The sequence below is a fragment of the Mastomys coucha genome, unplaced genomic scaffold (assembly GCF_008632895.1).
Source record: "Mastomys coucha isolate ucsf_1 unplaced genomic scaffold, UCSF_Mcou_1 pScaffold22, whole genome shotgun sequence".
In the NCBI taxonomy this organism is placed as follows: domain Eukaryota; kingdom Metazoa; phylum Chordata; class Mammalia; order Rodentia; family Muridae; genus Mastomys; species Mastomys coucha.
Genome location: NW_022196905.1, coordinates 177,322,611 through 177,327,984, shown reverse-complemented (window position 1 = coordinate 177,327,984; position 5,374 = coordinate 177,322,611).

The following is a 5,374-nucleotide window of genomic DNA, read 5'->3' as shown; positions in this document are numbered from 1 at the left end:
AAAAAAAAAAAAAAAGAAAGAAAAGAAAAAAAAAGAAAAGAAAAAATTCAATGAGAAGCCAGATTGAGTCAGTCAGCTTGGAGAGACATTTGAGCCAGAATAGCTGAGTTGATCCAGTCAATCAGAGTTCAGAAAGAACTTGAAAGTATAAGCTTACTTAACAGTAATCCTCAGAGAGGACAATCATAGCAGGTGAATAAGTTATGTTTATATCTGGTGCCCAATGTGAGGCAAAAGGTACATTTAAACTCATCCACTGGTCCCTGTTCACACCTCACAGGCTACCCATGTTCTCTGGAATGTTCCAGCACATGGGCTCATCACCTCAAACCACCTCGGGAGTAGCAAGAAAGGGGCAGGGATGGTTGCTTGCTCATCACTTAGCCCTGTATGCTAGTTGGAGGAAGTCCTGATATCTGTATCCAGACTGAGGCCACCAAGGACACATTGATATGGGAGCACAGTGTATGGCCTGAGAGCTGGCATAACTCTGCCTCTGCTTTTCCATGCTCAACCTCAATCCACAGCTGCTTTCCTGTGGAGCTTCTCTGTAATGTAACTTTAATTTTTTTCTAATCCTATTTTTAATGATGACTCTTAAACGCTTTGAAATTCCTTGTAACCCACCACCCACCAGAGTTAGTGGGAAAGAAAGGATACGGGAGGTGTGGGGGAAGTGGACCCGTTTAGAAAGGTTCTTTAAAGCAACTCCCCATCTGTGTTGTCTGGAAATTGGCAGTTCAGTTCATAGATTAGCAGCAGCAGCTCAATCCACTTGTAAACATTTCATGAATACGCCAGCAGTCCAGTTCAGTAGAGTTGGGTTAGCAACAGCAGTGACATGGCTTAGCAGACAGCCAGGCCTTAGCCTCAGCTTGAATCAGCAGGCGGGACCAACGGGAACACCAGGATAAGTTCTTGGCTGTGCATCTGTGCAAGCATTGCACAGCTATCTACACCTGCAAACCAAGCTCTGTCTCTGTCACTCCGTACAGTCCTACTTATACCCTCTAAACATCATGTGTCCTCCATGTGCCTCGCCTTAGCATGAGTCTTGCCTCAGCACATGCATCCAATCAGCCTGAGTCCATGGAAGCAGCAACAAACTGTAACACACCACCAGAAGTTTTTTGGTGTGTTCCTCTCTATGGAGTCCCAACAAATGCAGCTCAATTACGCAATGTGAGGTAGATCAGCACATGAATGTTGTGCAAAGACTCTTTCACTACGTGTCCTTTCACGTGCTTGCTTTAGCAGAACATCTTCTCTCCTGTGTCTGCTTCAGCAAAACATTCCTTCATGAGTCTGCCTTAGCCTTTCATACCTGTGTCCACTTTAATGAAACATTCCTTCATGTGTTTGCCCCAGAAAAACACCATCCAACTGACTTTCTAAAAAGCCCTTAAGTTTCCATTTCCCCCTAAACTATCCATCTCTTGTCCATTGTGGCCTAATGCCATCCTACTGTCCTTTGCTGACCTCACCTCCTAGGTGTGGCTTCAGTGAAATGATAATCGTGTCCTGCCCAGTGACTGTCCACCTAGTAAGAAGGAAGTACATTTCGTACACTGACACAGGGACTTGTTCCCCACTTTGGGGTCCATGAGTGATTTCATCACCACTTTTCTTTAAAGAATCAAAACCAAAAGATTTTACACATTGCTTTATTTTGCACTAGAAACTTATCTCTAGACCAGGAGACTGATTCAGGTCATAGTATCTGTGAATGGAAAGGGTTTTAGAAATGACTTCGACAAGCCCTATATCACACAGACTTTGATCAACTTCTTTCCTGGGTATATAGAATCTAGATAGCTTACCATCATAATTTTGGGTATTACTTCATGAACAGTGTCCAATTCATACCAGCTTGGCTGTTGCCAACGTTTGCTAGTCATGGAAAGGGCTCTCTATTCTTTTTCATAGAAGCACCACCCAGGTTGGGATTTACAAAGAATCACCAAGCTTCCTTTTAAGCAGGCGGTTTAGGTAAACAGACACTGGAGGAGGATTAGTAAACTCGTCTATGCCTGGTTTTATTTGAGCTATCTAGCTATATTTGGAGCCAGATAACTTGACGAGATCAAATTTAGGGGAAACAAATGTGCAGCTGCTCTGTCTAAATGTGGAAACCGCTTCCTATGGGAGATGCTTGTGTTGATGTGATAGTGAACAATGATACAGTGACCAGAAGTCTGGGAGCTAGTTACAAAAGAGAGGGAAGGTTCTTTATAAACTGGCACATTTGCTGCTGGGCTGTGTCCCTGCCTTTCATACTGCAATTAGACTTCTTTGGGCAAAGTGATTCCCATGGTAAGGCATTTTGTTCATTTGGTTTCATAGGAACCACATACTATATTAGTCCTTGTACCGTCTCACTTGGAAGTTCTCACTGACAGAAATGCTGAAGGGTACATCACATCGTAACAGAAACGTGCGATTGCCTTTCTCACCTTGCCTTGACCTTACTGGAGACCGGTTTCTCTTTGAAGCATTTTATTGTGTTCCTCATCCTTAAGCTGGTTCAAAACCATACACTATATCTCTTACTCGTTTTTGTGATAAATACTTGCTATGTTTTATGTGCTCTACTTAGCTTCCGGGCTATCAGCTCGGCACAATCTAGAGTTGGCTGGGAAGGAGAAGCCGGAACTGAGGAATTGCCTAAATCCGGTTAGTCTGTGGGCTTCTCTCTCATCTTAGACGATTGGCACGGGAGTGTCCAGCTCACAACGAACAGCACCCTCGATAGGCAGGCGGGCCTGAACTGTGCAAGAAAGCTAGCTGAGCATAGGCCCGGGAACCAATCAGTGAGCAGCTTCCCTTCATACTCTCTGCTTCGGTTCCTGCCTTCTGAGCCCATCTCGAGGTTCCAGCTCTGACTTCCCTCCGTGACAGGAAGTTATCTGGAAGTGTAAGCTGAAGTGAACCCTCCAAGTTGCTTTTGGCGGTGTTTATTAAGAACGTCAGGAAAGCAACCTAGGATGCTCTGGTCCGAGTGTCAGGAACCCTCCCCAAACTCGAGCTTTGCAGCCTACTAGTGTGAAGCAAAGAAAAGGTGGGGCTTTTAGGAGGCACTTAGATCGTGGATGTGAAGCCACTGTGTGGATCTGGTGTTTATATTGGTTACTCTGCTTATCACTGTGGCAGAACAGAACACTTAACAAAAGCAAAAGTGTATGCTCACTTATGGGGTCATCCTTCACAGAGGCTACTGCAGATGAGCAGGCCACGTGTCAGCAGAGGGAACCTGTCAAGGAGTGCCCCAGCAGGCTGAAAGCAGACTGGAGGTGGGAGGTGGGGGTGGGAGGGTTGACTTTTCAGAGGTTCTCCCTTAGCAATCTACTTCTAGCAGCCAGGCCTTGCTTTACAAAGGCTCCACTGAAGCCAACTGGAAAGTGCCCGAGAACAAGAGCCTGTGGCAGGCACTGCAAAGGTAAAGTGGTCTCTTCGAGGAGGCATGAAGAGCCACTGCTTCCCTTGGCCATGCGAAGACCCAGAGATGCCATCTATGGATTGGCTAGCCCTTACCAGACACCGTCTTTTTCATTATTATTAATTGAAAAAAATGTTAATAATGGTATATTATGATCATAATTCCTCTCCCTCATCTTCTTCCAGATCCTGTCCAGCTTCTTTCGCATCCAGTTTCTTTCTCTATTTAGAAAACAGGGCAATGAACACAAAAAAACAAACAAACAAACCAGAATAAAACAAACCAGAGTAAAAACCAAAACAAAGCAAAAACCAAGAAAAGGCACAAGAAACACATATATGTGTGTGTGTGTGTATATATATATATGTTTCAATAGTAATAGTAATAATTTTTTTCAATAGTAATTTTTTAATAGTAGTAGTAATAATAATGAACAAAACTTGGTGTCTGGTAAGGGCTAGCCAATCCCTAGATGGCATCATATATATATATATGCAGACATTCCTGTATACAAACTCCACCCCCACAAAAATGAAAAATCAGAGCTCCCAATAGATAATCAAAAGATAAGTAACATAAAAAATTCACAACACACTATGAGGCAAAAACATCTCTAAAAATACCATTTTTTGTTGGCCATCTACTGCTGGGCAGGGAGCTTCCCTTAAGAGTGGTTCATATGCCCAGTGGGAGGCCATTGGAGAAAACTCCCCTTTCCTTTGAGAGCAGCTGTCAATTGGAGATAGTTTCTGGGTTAGGGATAGGAGCTCAGTGTCCGGTTCCTCTCTCAGTGCTGGGACAATGTTTGGTTTAAACCCGTGTATGCTCTGCATTCACTGCCCTGGTCTCTGTGAGCTCATATGTGCATCAGTTCTGTTGTGTCTCAAACACATTCTTTCCTAGGTGTGTCCTCTACCCGCTCTGTTTCTTAGAATCATTCTGCCTTCTCTTCCGCAGAATTCTCTGAGGGGACAGATTTCAGGAAACATCCCATTTAGGACCAGTGCTCTGAGTTCTTTCCGGTCTCTGCACCCGGTCCAGTTGTGGGCCTCAGTATTCTTTCCCATCTCCTGCAGGAGGAAGTTTCTTGGATAACGGCTGGATGGGACACTGATCCGCAAACTCAGACACCAACTCTTTCAGTGCTTTGGTATTGGATTTCCCATCTAGAATGTGAGCAAGATATTCATGCTCATTATAAATAACCGTTTAAGCTATTTTTGTTATAGCAGCTGGCACAGACTTAAAACATTTGGATTCCACACTAGATGAAAGGTCCCTTTGTGTGGCTTAATGTCATTTACATTTCAAAGGATTCTCACCTAACTACTTCTGAATGGGAAAAGAGACACACCTTTCTTTTGTCCAAGGCCTCAAAACAGCATGGACTAAAGCTAGCACTAGACACTGAGTCAAATTATCTAGTAAGTAGGCCTTATCTTGCTTCTTGTCTCCCCCTAACTTTCTCAACTACTCTCTCTTTGCTGCTTGTTCTAGCCTTAAATCCTGGTCTTGATTCTGATCTGTACATTTTCATCTCCTGGCTATGAGCTGTTATAATTTAGTCTTGAATGTACTTGGAAAAACCATGTGGTTAAAAACCATGTTCCACAGAGAGTGGTAGGCCGAGGAGCATTTAAAGGTAGGGCATAGTGGAATATCTTCAGGTTGTTGGCAGTGCGTTGCTGAAGAAAACTGCAAGTCCTTGCCCCCACCACATCCATCTTTGCTTCTTGGCCATGAGGTGAGCCATTTTGCCCTGCCCCATCCCCCACCATGACATGCTGCCTCACCAGGGGCCTTACCTATCATGGGCTTGGATTTCCAAATGCTATAAGGATGAACATTAACTAACACATAGGTTCTATTTTGTGAAATCAGCACCTTTCCCTTTATAACAGTGAATTTGTGACCATCTTGGGATGCAGGTCCCCCCCC